The following is a 13,909-nucleotide window of genomic DNA, read 5'->3' as shown; positions in this document are numbered from 1 at the left end:
GCCACACTACACGTGGCATACGGCGATTGCAAGGTAAAATACGCACGTACACACTCACATTACAACATTTAGTTATTTATATAGTTCATATTCATATTGGTTCCGTTACACAGTAATTTATGAGCAGATAGTATTTAGTTTATTATTAGTTTATATAATATGATTATATGTATTATATGTACACTTCAGTGTTATTTAAGGTTCAGGTTATAGGAAAGGTGTCATGTCTAATATCATATTAAACACCTATTCATCAGCAGCTGTCCGGTTCATTCGGTGAAGAGATAGCACATTGCATACTCAAGTTATTGTTGTTAGGGAATAAACCTTTTAATATGATACTGACTGTAAAATGCTAATGGACTGGTTGTAATTGGAGTTTTGGCGGGAAGAACAGAGCTCATCCCCTGGAGAGATGACCCCCCACCTTTGGATTCCTTAGATTGAACCAGCCTATGACCTGTTTACCCTGGACAAATCTATTGTTCACTCTGTAACACTGAATGCATATATAATCATAGCTGCACCCCCACTAGCCTCAGTCTACTCTGACCACAGTATTCTAAATAGATATACTGTCCCCTGGGTCCCGTGGGAGTGCAGCAAGCGCATGTGATAGCAGCGGTATGTATTTATCTTTTGGCATGTACTGTATCATAATATAATAATGTATTGAACTGTTGACTATTTACATCTGCTAAAATAAATCACTTTGTGCGTTAGAAACACAATACAATCGCCTATGCAATGCTTATTTGAAAATGATAGAATTACTTTAATAATTGACATAGGTGCATCAGTGCAAAACCAATGTGAGTTGCAGTACGCATCCATACAAATAAGGTCCTCAGCTGAGCAAAACAGGGGAAATACATTTGATGTTGGACCAATCAATCAAATGTATGACCTGCAGACTATTACCTTCTGGATATCATTCTGGAATGAAACTCACCTGGATATTATGTGTTACAGTAGGAAGTATTTTATTCAGCTTGTTAGGCCCTGTCATTGAGGGAACCAGTCCAAGCCTATTCATCAAGAAACTGGAGCATCCAAGATGCGGCAAGTGGCACCCCACTTGTACCATGTTAATGTACTAATCTTAACCTTATTATCAAGAGACGGAGTTCTAGAAAAATTTACAAATATTCAATTCTCTTATATAATATTTATGCCAATGGTAATAAAAGGTAAAATCATATTCCTCAGGGTGGGAAATTTTCTTGCATGTGAAATCTAGTAAGGAATCCTCAAATCCACTAGCTGATTTTCCTTGTAAACTGGAAGCAGGTAAGTCAAGAGCGGACTTCCTATCTAAACTGTGGACAAAAAGCAGGTTAAAATCACCACTAACAATTAAATCACAATTCACTGAATCATTTTATTGTCAGGTGCAAAAGATTCTAAGAGGCTAGTGAAATATATGGCATTATGGAAATAAGAATTTTCTGAACTTGCAGAGTCTACTGTGAATTTGCTGAACTCATTCTATGCTAGAGATCTTTTCTAAATAATTTCAAACATTTTACAATAAATTATAGGACTTTAAAAGACATACCAGCAAATCATGCTCAAAAGGCACACTAGCAAAATGCAAACTTATCGCATAAACTGTAATGCAAATGGTAAAGAGAATGGTTGGAACTTACAGTAGAGTCCAATAGAAAAAAAGCACATAGGAGGAGATTAACATGCTGTGACAAAATTACTGCACTGAACCATCCCAAAAGAAGGACCACACATATTTTATACTAGGTGGTTAAGATTAACATGCTGTAACATGTACTAGTTGGTGAATAGCCAATCTGTCCACAGCCCAACAATTTTATCCTGCACTGACTTGATGTGATATTTTGAAATTCACTTGTCTGTAAGTCATTGACATTATAGAGTGTAAGTAAATCTACCCACTATGATACACAGTTTCTTTGTTCTGTATTGTGTACTCTACTGTGATCCGATCTACACTGCATATAGCTCATGTAAAAATGACCCAAGACGGGAGTGTTCATGTATACAAATCTTCTGGCGAAGGATCAGGAGATGTATTCAGGTTACTGGAATTGAAGTGTCTCTTAGTTCACCGGCCACTTGTCTCTTTGGGCTCCGATTGAAGGGGAAAGTTAATAAACTGACAAAAATGTACATTTCACAGTTATTGATGTTGGCTAAGGTCTGTATAGCGAGGCTGTGGTTGGCCCCGACGAGTCCCACGGTTAAAAATTGGAAGGCACTGGTCAATACCACCATAAGGCACGAGAGATTTGTTTATACTAGCAGACAGGCTCTGAAGGAATTTGAGAATATATGGTACAGATGGTTAGAGTCTCCATTCTATCCTATGTCATCTAGTACAGATGCTCTATCTACTTAAATGTATGGCTACCGCAGTTCTTATAATAAGTATCTGAGTCCATGTAATAAACCCTGCATGTGTAACATACTTATGTATAAGCATTTACGATGTATGATCCTGAATGAATATAGCACATTTATTATTATGCTTTAATGTAATCTTGTAAATTCCGTCATTTAATTCTGATATGTATGCGATTGTTTTTCTTTTCTTTTTGTTGTTTAGTATGTTTATATCTTAAAAAATTTCAATAAAAATACTGGATTTAAAAAAAATGACCCAAGACAGGCAAATTCCATAAGAAGTCTCAGGGGAATGTCGGAGAATTACATTTTCTATACAATGGGGTCTCAACTATTGCTATCTGAAATTAGGAGGCATAGTAAGGAGAAGAAGCCACTCCTGAGGTTTCATTCAGTTTCTGTGGGTCGTGATCCCTAAGTGTAGAAGATCTTGATCCAGCTGGAGAGGCTGTTGGTAAAGTAGACTGAAGGCCTGATACATGAAGAATGCATTCAGATGGCAGTTGGAGATGGTTGCAGTATAGAATATATATATATATATATATATATATATACCAACAATCGGTGCGCACAAGTCCAATGATATGGATAATAGATCTCAACGTGCTTTTTCGTGAACAGTCTTTGTTTCACTGTATTTCAAAACACCAGCAGGATGAAATCTGCGCGTCCTTCCCTTCTATCTCCCGATCTCTACGGGGGAATAACCAACACTCCTAAAACATCAAAAAAGAAGGGGCGCTTCCATGGTGTGTTATCCAAGTTAAAAGTTTTTATTCTAAACAATAAAATTGCACGTACCAGATGGTAAATATATTCAGGCATAGATAATACAACAGCTCAATTCTGATATCCACATACGAACGGCTCTATCTGAAGCAGCTCGAAATCAGAGATATATATATATATATGACAAGATGGCTTTTCAAGAAAAGACTCCTGGATCACTTTCGCACTACAAGAAATGCCAAATCAGATCTTGAAAGATTTGGACCACTTTTATCAGTTATATGATGGCAATACTACAGGCCTTACAGTGTTTGCAATGGAAAAGATACAATTGGGAATAAGAGAAGGTGACTTGAACACAAAATTTTTAAAGAGGATCATGATTGATTTCCTTGATGGGAAGTCTTGCCCCAAAGGTGGTGAATGAAAACAATTATTTTGTCCACCTGTAAACGAGGTGACCTTATACAATATGTGACTATAAGGCCAGAGATCAGGTTTGATTCCAGTAGTTCTAAAAATGTAATATTCATGAATTTCATCTGTTGCTGGGGAACATTATAAATTTTCAGACAGGGGGAACAAACATGCTTGTAACTGAAAGTTGACATCCCAGCATACATGTAAACTTAAGAGAGATTAAGGTGCTAGTTCAAAATGTTTAAACAAGAGTTATAGGGTATTCTTTCTTATTGTATGCATACAATTTGGGAGAAATGTATCCTATACAAGAAGCAACTGTAACTGATGCAATGGATTACATCAGACAACTAGTAGATATCATGGAGAGAGATGAAAAAAATATATAAATAAAAAATATTTTTTTTTCCAGAATGTACACTTAGGGGGGTATTCAATTGTTAGGGAGATACCCGGAAAACGAGCACTCTAAAAATATTAGCGTTAATACAGTAATTACTCGCTGAATTTCATCTCGAGCTGCGAGATGAAATTTAGCGAGTAAACTACCGTATTAACGGTACTTACGCACATATTACCGTATTAACGCTAATATATTTTGAGCGCTCGTTTTTCCGGGGATCTCGCTAACAATTGAATACCCCCCTTAATGTACAAATGGGCAGAAATGTGTTGAAGCATGTAGTATAATCTTTGGAAATGTCACTGATCAATATGGAGAGGGATGAATGAAATGTACAAATAATTAGATATAACTTATATATAGTAAAGCTAAAAGAAAACTTAATCTTGGGATATGTCACCAATTAATATATAAAATTTCGATTTCACGGGAGAGTTAGGGTTAAAGGCTTTTAGGTTATTTCATATTATCATAGTCATAGAATTTAGTTTATTCATTTTATTACTACATATCATTACAGTATATTAAATATATATGTAGACACATTGGTTCTGGAGCAATATTTATAAATCACTTTTATTAATATGCAAATACTGCAAATAATCATCATTTTAAGTGGTAAATACCAGAGACAGAAACATTCACTGAGCTTTCATATTTTTATTTATTGCATGGCTGTATGCTTGATTTTATGTACCTGTTAGCAATGGGTGTGGCTGAAATCATGGCCGGATTAAGGGGGGGGCACGTGCCCCGGGCCCCCCTCTCTCCAAGGGCCCCCCGCTGCCCGCATCATCTCACCTGCCATGTCATCTCTATGCGCACACGGAGCGATTCACACACAGAGTGTGTGCATGCATCAGAGGACCCCCGCAGCCGCATCTATCAGTAACGTCAGATGCGGCTGCGGGGGTCCCCTGATGCATGCACACACTTCGTGTGTGAATCGCTCCGTGTGCGCATAGAGATCGTTACGATCTCTAACTGTGTGCCAGTAGTACAGCAGCACCTGCTGGAGGAGCTGCTGTACTGTCTAAAATGGCCGAAATGGAGCTGCTGCGCATGCTCAGCAGCAGCAGCTCCTCCAAGACATCAAGTGAGCAGGTGAGTCGTTTCACTGGGCTCATATTCATACTGTAAGTCACAAAATATATAATATATAAATAAATATAGCATGTGTAGAAGGTCAGTGGATGTCCCTCAGTAGTGGAAGTAATGGGGAGTTTTACAAAAGTTCATTATATATATCTTAAAATTGGTTTTGCTTGTAGAATTATGTAGTTTATTTTGGAACACTGATGGCAACACAACAGTAGTAGTATGTATGGAGTGGTTTGAAAATAGCTGAATGGGTTGGAGGCCTGAGAAGGTGGAGCAGTCTCCTATACTGCTTCTTACTGGTAATTTCCTCCTATAGTAACACTGCATGTGCTTGTTGCCTTCCTACTTATGTTGGGAAATGATCTGGCATTTTGCATTAACATAATCACCAAATTTGTTTTATGCCTGTCCCGGGCATTCTGTAATAAATATATTGTTTTAAGTTTATGTCACCTAGGGGCATATTTAAGAAAGCTCGATATTGCTCTTACGGGGTAATTAAGGTGCCTCCGTGTCCTCCGCAAATTTATGAAAGGTGCATCGCAGCAGATATCGTGGATATCTGCTGCTTTGCACTCCTTCATTTTTGGGAGCAGTCACCATTTAACAGTATGGTGACTGCTCCCGGCTGCAATCTAACAAGTTCAGAAAAACATTTTTTTCACATGATCCTTCCCTGTCACTCACCGCTCGCTGAATTGCAAAGACAGAGCAGGGATCTTTGTGCGAACATGAGCAATTGAAGGAAGAAGAGGAATAAAGATGACCAGTAGGAGATCCTAGAGACATCGCGTCCCGAAGAGGGGGGTAAGTATGATTTTTTTTTATCACAGAAACAGCAGTTTTTCGGAACTGCTGTTTCTGTGATCCGTTTTTAATAAATTTGAGAAATAGTTCAATCCTTATACATGCGATAAGGATTGATAACTATTTCTCATTTCTGCCGATGATTGATAAATGTGCCCCCTAGTGTGATAATGGGAGGTGTGGCTGTACAGTAACTATACGGAGACCATGCTGTAATACTCTTAATAGAAAGCTAGGTATAAAGTTTGTGTTTGTAAGCCATGTTCTAATGAGTATGACCTAGAGCGGATGTTAAATGTGTAACGTTGCATTTCGACAGTGTGGGGTGATGGCTTTTCACTGTAGATGCCTACTTATGCAACAACTTTTAATTGCAATGCAATTATATTTAATCAGACCATATACACAGATGTCCAGATAATGAATTGGTATGGGGCAGCACGGTGGTGTAGTGGTTAGCACCTCTGCCTCACAGCACTGGGGTCATGAGTTCAATTCCCGACCATGGCCTTATCTGTGTGGAGTTTGTATGTTCTCCCCGTGTTTGCGTGGGTTTCCTCCAGGTGCTCCGGTTTCCTCCCACACTAGAAAAACATACTGGTAGGTTAATTGGCTGCTTTCAAATTGACCGTAGTCTGCCTGTCCGTGTGTGTGTGTGTGTGTGTTAGGAAATTTAGACTGTAAGCCCCAATGGGGCAGGCACTGATGTCAGTGAGTTCTCTGTACAGCGCTGCGGAATTAGTGGCGATATATAAATAAATGGTGATGATGATGATGAAATATATCAAGAAGACCCCTCATAGCATGTTTATTGCTTGAGAGAGAGATAGATAGATGTATATATATACACATACATACATACATACATAACTACACAGACATTTATAGTCAAAATTGGTGTTATGTTATCAATGTTTTTTTTTTATGTTAGTTTTAATGTGCAGTATTATTGCTAGTTTTAATGTGGGGTTTTTATGATTGTTTTAATTTACAGTATTTTAGCTTGTGTAAGCAATGATTTTTCTTGTGCGTACAACCTAGGCGAGCCCTCTGGATGTTATATAGTGGGCTGTAGGTGTCGGAATTCAGGATGTGTTAATGCTAATAGCCTTATACTCAATGGCGTTATATTACATGCGTTTTATACGGAGGTGCCTGTACAATTTACAAGTACCTGTACTAATATTAATATATATTACGTCTAGCCATCATACTTTCACATCTTTGTGGACCTAGCCAGCTTTCCAGAAGAAGTAGAGGTAGCTGTAAGTAGTTGTAACATATATAAATATATATATTTATGTATACATATGTATTTGTGTTATTGTATATATATGTGTGTGTGTGTATAGATACATATAATATATAAAATGTTTAGATACATGTTAAATAAATATTCCTTTTATGATAGAATTGGTCAGATTGTCTTTTTAATATTCACCACCTACTTGTAACGCTCTCTCGTGCATGATGACACTATGCTCTTAATTTCAGATCTTAGGGGCCCCCCTGTTTTAAGTGCCCCGGGCCCCGCAAAAGCCTTAATCCAGCTCTGGCTGAAATGACAACTCACACTAATTAGAAGGGGTGTCCACATACTTTAGGCCATGTAGTATATAGACTGTTGTCGAAATGGGGGTATATACCGTGGTATTTCATAACGACCACTTCTCTTACTGTCTTCATTGTAAAACTATAAAATTTCAATTACTTACATTCCCATTTCAATTTCCACACCACTACATTTAAACTTCCATATCGCCACTTCTAAATTTCCACTTCTGCCACATATATACATACACTAGCAATGCAGAAAATGCTTTTGTGTATAATATATAATATCTCTCTCTCTATATATACACTAAGGATGAGCGGGCTCGGATTTTGCTAATCCGAGCCCACCCGAACAGTGCGGATCCGACGGGATCCGAGCACTGTTCGGGTACTTCCGGCCGCCAAAGGAATCCGGAACGAGGCTATGACATCCAAGTCTCGCGTCGGATCTCGCGAGACTCGGATGTCATAAATTCTCACCTTGCGGCCGCCATCTTCATTTCGCCTGACATCAGGGAAGAGGGAGGGTGTGTAGGGTAGTGGTGCTCTGTCTTTGCTGAGTCCAGTGGTGCTTTATGCTTGTGTCCAGTTCTCTGTCCTTGCTGAGTCCAGTTGTGCATCAGTCCAGTGCTCTGTCCTTGCTGAGTCCAGTGGTGCTTTATGCTTGTGTCCAGTGCTCTGTCCTTGCTGAGTCCAGTGGTGCTTTTGTCCTGTGCTCTGTGCTGCTGAGTACAGTGGTGCTTTTGTCCTGTGCTTTGTTCTGCTAAGTGCATAGTTATTTTAAAAGTATTAAAAAAAATTATACAAAAATAATTTTAAAAAAAATAAAAAAATAATTTAAAAAGTATAAAAAAAATTCTAGTGCTATATATTCTTGCAGTATAGAAACATTAGTACTGCAATCTATAAAAAATTGTTCACTGTTCTTGCAGTCCATAAACATAGTACTACAATCTATAAAAAATTATTCACTGTTCTTGCAGTCCAGAAACATTAATACTGCAATCTATAAAAAATTGTTCACTGTTCTTGCAGTCCAGAAACATTAGTACTGCAATCTATAAAAAATTGTTCACTGTTCTTGCAGTCCAGAAACATTAGTACTGCCATCTATAAAAAATTGTTCACTGTTTTTGCAGTCCAGAAACATTAGTACTGCAATCTATAAAAAATTGTTCACTGTTCCAGCAGTATTAAAAAAATAGTACTGTAATACAACGTGTGCTGCATATAATGGAGTACCAACTTTGGAGGATAAAGTAGGGAAAGATCAAGACCCACTTCCTCCTAATGCTGAAGCTGCTGCCACTAGTCATGACATAGACAATGAAATGCCATCAACGTCGTCTGCCAAGGGCGATGCCCAATCTCCTAGTAGAGGGCATGTAAAATCCAAAAAGCCAAAGATCACTACAATTAGTAAAAAAAGAAAATTCAAATCATCTGAGGAGAAACGTAAACTTGCCAATATGCCATTTACGACACGGAGTGGCAAGGAATGACTAGTGGTTCAGCTTCACCCAAGGATCTAAGCCCTCCTCCTCCCCCCCACCCCTCTAAAAAATTTAAGAGACTTAAGCTGTCATCAACAACACAGCAAACAACTCTGCCTTCTAAAGAGACATTATCACAAATCCCCAAGGCGAGTCCAAGGGTGTTGGTGGTTGCGAAGCCTGACCTTCCCATCACTGTACGGGAAGAGGTGGCTCCTTCCACCATTTGCAGCACACCCTCTGCATATGCTGGAAGGATCACATACAGTGTAGATCCAGATTTGGATAATCAAGGTGTCAATGTTGTACACCGGGAGGAGGATAATGATGTAGCTGGCGCTGAGGAGGAACTTGACGAGGAGGATGCTGATGTGGTTATCTTAAATGAGGCACCAGGGGGGGAATCAGTTGTTGTCCATGGGATGAAAAAGCCCATCGTCATGCCTGGACAGAAGACCAAGAAATGCACCTCTTCGGTCTGGAGTTATTTTTATCCCAATCCGGACAACAAATGTATGGCCATATGTAGCTTATGTAAAGCTCAAATAAGCAGGTGTAAGGATCTTGGCCACCTAGGGACATCCTCCTTTATACGTCACCTGAATAACCTTCATAGTTCAGTGATTAGTTCAGGAACTGGGGCTAGGACCGTCATCAGTCCAGGGACACCTAAATCCCTTGGTTCTGTTGGATACACACCACCAACACCCTCCTCGTCAACTTCCTCCACGATCTCCATCAGATTTAGTCCTGCAGGCCATGTCACCAGCCAGACTGAGTCCTCTTCAAGCCGGGATTCATCCGAAGAATCCTGCAGCGGTACGCCTACTACTGCCACTGCTGCTGTTGCTGCTGGTAGTCGGTCATCTTCCCAGAGGGGAAGTCGTAAGAACGCTACGTCTTTCACCAAACAGTTGACCGTCCAACAGTCGTTTGCTATGAGCACAAAGTACGACAGTAGTCACCCTATTGCAAAGCGGATAACTGCGGCTGTAACAGCTATGTTGGTGTTAGACGTGCGTCCGGTGTTCGCCATCAGTGGAGTGGGATTTAGACGGTTGATGGAGGTATTGTGTCCCCGGTACCAAATCCCGTCGAGATTCCACTTCACTAGGCAGGCGATATCCGGGATGTACAGAGAAGTACGAACAAGTGTCCTCAGTGCTCTGAAAAATGCGGTTGTACCCACTGTCCACTTAACCACGGACATGTGGACAAGTGGTTCAGGGCAAACGAAGGACTATATGACTGTTACACCCCACTGGGTAGATGCATCGCCTTCCGCAGCAACAGCAGCAGCTGCATCAGTCTCCACAACGGCTGCTCGTGCTTAGGCAGGCAACGTTGTGTATCACAGGTTTTAATAAGAGGCACAACGCTGACAACCTCTTAGAGAAACTGAGGGAAATAATCTCACAGTGGCTTACCCCACTTAGACTCTCCTGGGGATTTGTGGTGTCAGACAACGCCAGTAACATTGTGCGGGCATTACATATGGGCAATTTCCAGCACGTCCCATGTTTTGCCCACACCATTAATTTGGTGGTGCAGCATTACCTGAAGAGTGACAGGGGTGTGCAGGAGATGCTTGCGGTGGCCCGCAAAATTGCTGGACACTTTCGGCATTCTGCCAGTGCCTACTGCAGACTCGAGCAACATCAAAAAAGTCTGAGCCTGCCCTGCCATCACCTCAAACAAGAGGTTGTGACGTGCTGGAACTCCACCCTCTATATGCTGCAGAGGATGAAGGAGCAGCAAAAAGCCATTCAAGCCTACACAGCCACCTGATTTCCGTGTTGTGCAAGGTTCTGCAGCCGTTTGAACTTGCCACACGAGAAGTCAGTTCCGACACTGCCAGCTTGAGTCAGGTGATACTCCTGATCAGGCTGTTGCAGAAGCAGCTGGAGAAAGTGAGGGAGGAGCTGTTTAAGCATTGCGATTTAAAAAAACATGTAACTCTTGTGGATGAAGCCCTTCGTACGCTTTGCCAGGATCAGAGGGTGGTCACTCTTTTAAAGTCAGAGGAATACATTCTGGCCACCGTGCTGGATCCTCGGTTTAAAGCGTATGTTGTGTCTCTGTTTCCGGCGGACAAAAGTCTACAGCGGTCAGGAGATTGTCCTCTGAAGAGGACAGTGACATGCCAATAGCTCCTCCTTCATTTTCTTCAACACCTGTGGCTGCGAGGAAAAAGCTCAGTTTTCCTAAAAGACCCGCTGGCGGGGATGTCTACTGTCGCTGCATTGGATGCTGTCACAATTGAAAAAATGATGGAGGATTACTTTGCTGACACCATCCAAGTAGACATGTCAGACAGTCCATATTCTTACTGGCAGGAAAAAAAGGCAGTTTGGAAGCCCCTGTACAAACTGGCTCTATTTTACCTGAGTTGTCCCCCCTCCAGTGTGTACTCGGAAAGAGTTTTTAGTGCAGCGGGGAACCTGGTCAGTGAGCGGCGAAGGAGGTTGCTTCCGCAAAACGTTGAAAAAATGATGTTCATAAAAATAATTTATCAATTCCTCAATCAAGTACAGCACTGGCCTCCAGATACTACAGAGGGACCTGTGGTTGTGGAGTCCAGCTGGGACGAATTGATAATGTGCGAGGAGGAGGAAGTACACACTGAAGGGGGCGAGGAATCAGAGAATGAGGATGAGGACGACATATTGCCTCAGTAGAGCCAGTTTAGTTTGTACAGGGAGAGATGAATAGCTTTTTTTGTGTGGGGGCTCAACCAAACCAATCATTTCAGCCACAGTTTTGTAGGCCCTGTCGCTGAAATGATTGGTTTGTTAAAGTGTGCATGTCCTATTTCAACAACATAAGAGTGGGTGGGAGGGCCCAAGGACAATTCCATCTTGCACCTTTTTTTTTTTCTTTGCCAGCTCGTTTTGTGGGGGTCCAAACAAACCAATCATTTCAGCCACAGTTTGGTAGGCCCTTTCGCTGAAACGATTGGTTTGTTAAAGTGCGCATGTCCTATTTCAACAACATCAGGGTGGGTGGGAGGGCCCAAGGACAATTCCATCTTGCAACTCTTTTTTGGCATTATGTGACCGTCCAACAGTCGTTTGCCATGAGCACGAAGTACGACAGAAGTCATCCTATGGCAAAGCGGATAACTGCGGCCTTAACAGCTATGTTAGTGTTAGACGTGCATCCGGTGTCCGCCATCTGTGCAGTGGAATCTAGACAGTTGAAGGAGGTATTGTGGCCCCGGTACCAAATTGGGTACCGGGGCCACTCCACTATGCAGTCCAGAAATCTTAGTATCAGATATTAAACTACGTTCACTGCTCCTGCTACATCAAAAAAGCATGAACATGCCCTGCCATCAACAAAAACAAGAGGTAGTGACGCGCTTGAACTCCACCCTCTATATGCTGCAGAGGATGGAGGAGCAACCATCTGTGCAGTGGAATTTAGACAAGTTGAAGGCGGTATTGTGGCCCCTGTACCAAATTGGGTACCGGGGCCACTCCACTACGCAGTCCAGAAATCTTAGTATCAGATATTAAACTACGTTCACTGTTCCTGCAGTGCAGAAATATTAGTATCAGATATTAAATTACGTTCACTGTTCCTGCTACATCAAAAAAGCATGAACATGCCCTGCCATCAACAAAAACAAGAGGTAGTGACGTGCTTGAACTCCACCCTCTATATGCTGCAGAGGATGGAGGAGCAGAAAAAGGCCATTCAAGCCTACACAGCCACCTACGATGGGCCACGTGTTTGTGCCGCTCACTTGTGTCGCTTAGCTTAGACATCCAGCTACCTCGGTGCAACCTTTTGGCCTAAAAACAATATTGTGAGGTGTGAGGTGTTCAGAATAGACTGGAAATTTGTGGAAATGATTGTTATTGAATGTTATTGAGGTTAATATTAGCGTAGGAGTGGAAAACAACCAAAAAAATGGATTTTAGCACTTTTTATGCTTTTTTAAAAATAAATCAGAACCCAAAACCCTAAATCAGAACCAAAACCTTTCGTCGGGTGTTTTGGCAAAACAAATCAGAACCCAAAACCTCAAGCTAATCAGAACCCAAAACACTAAAAGTTGCCAGTGCACACCCCTAATATACACACACACGCTATATGGACAAATGTATTTGGCCACACCTGTTAATTATTGAATTGAGGTGTTTCAACCTGCAGCCAGAGGTGTATAAAATCAAGTACCTAACTATGCAGTTTCCAATTGCATTTGTGATACAAAATGGGTCGTTCTGAAGAGCTCAGTGACTTCAAGCATAGTACTGTGATAGGATGCCAACTTTGCAATAACACGGTTCGTGAAATTTCATTACTGCTGGATATTCCATGGTCACCTGTGATATTATTAGAAAGAGGAAGCGTTTAGGAATAACAGCAACTCAGCCACGAAGCGGAATACCACGTAAAAATCATAGAGCGGGGTCAACCACTGCTAAGGTGCATGGTGCGTAAAGCGCAAGGTGCGTAAAACTTGCCAACGCTCTGCTGATTCCAAAGAGTTCCGAACTTCCACTGGCATTAATATAAGCACAAAAGCTGTGCGCTGGGAGCTTAATGAAATGGGTTTCCATGGCCAAGCAGGTGCATACAAGCCTCACATCATCAAGACCAATGACAAGTGTCGGATAATGTGGTGTAAAGCACATCGACTCTGGACTATGGAGCAGTGGAAACGTGTTCTATTGAGTGACGAATCACGCTTCTCTGTTTGGCAGTCAGATGGGTAAGTCTGGGTTTGGTGGATGCTGGGAAAACGTTACCTGTCTGACTGCATTATGTCAATCGTGAAGTTTGGTGGAGGAGGGAACATGGAATGGGACTGTTTTTCACTGTTTAGGCTAGGCCCCCTATCTCCAGTGAAGAGTAATCTTAGTGCTTCAGCATACCAAGTCATTTTGGACAATACTATGCTTCCAAATTTGTGGCAAGTTTGCAGAAGGCCCTTTTCTATTTCAACATGACTGTGCCCCAGTGCACAAAGCAAGGACTACAAAGACATGGTTTGATGAGTTTGGTGTGGAAGAAC

At 41.3% G+C, this 13,909-nt stretch overlaps 1 non-coding gene across 1 annotated transcript; it reads left to right on the top strand.

Annotated features, from left to right (window-relative positions):
* The first annotated feature begins 5,285 nt into the window (after positions 1 to 5,285).
* LOC142156292 (small nucleolar RNA SNORA47) lies at positions 5,286 to 5,405 on the top strand. Its single transcript, XR_012692357.1, has one exon. It is a non-coding gene; the product is annotated as a small nucleolar RNA SNORA47 (small nucleolar RNA).
* The last annotated feature ends 8,504 nt before the right edge of the window (positions 5,406 to 13,909 follow it).

The sequence above is a fragment of the Mixophyes fleayi genome, chromosome 4 (genome assembly GCF_038048845.1).
Source record: "Mixophyes fleayi isolate aMixFle1 chromosome 4, aMixFle1.hap1, whole genome shotgun sequence".
NCBI lineage: Eukaryota > Metazoa > Chordata > Amphibia > Anura > Limnodynastidae > Mixophyes > Mixophyes fleayi.
The sequence above is the reverse complement of the archived record's forward strand: the minus strand, read 5'-3'. Positions and strand labels throughout refer to the sequence as shown.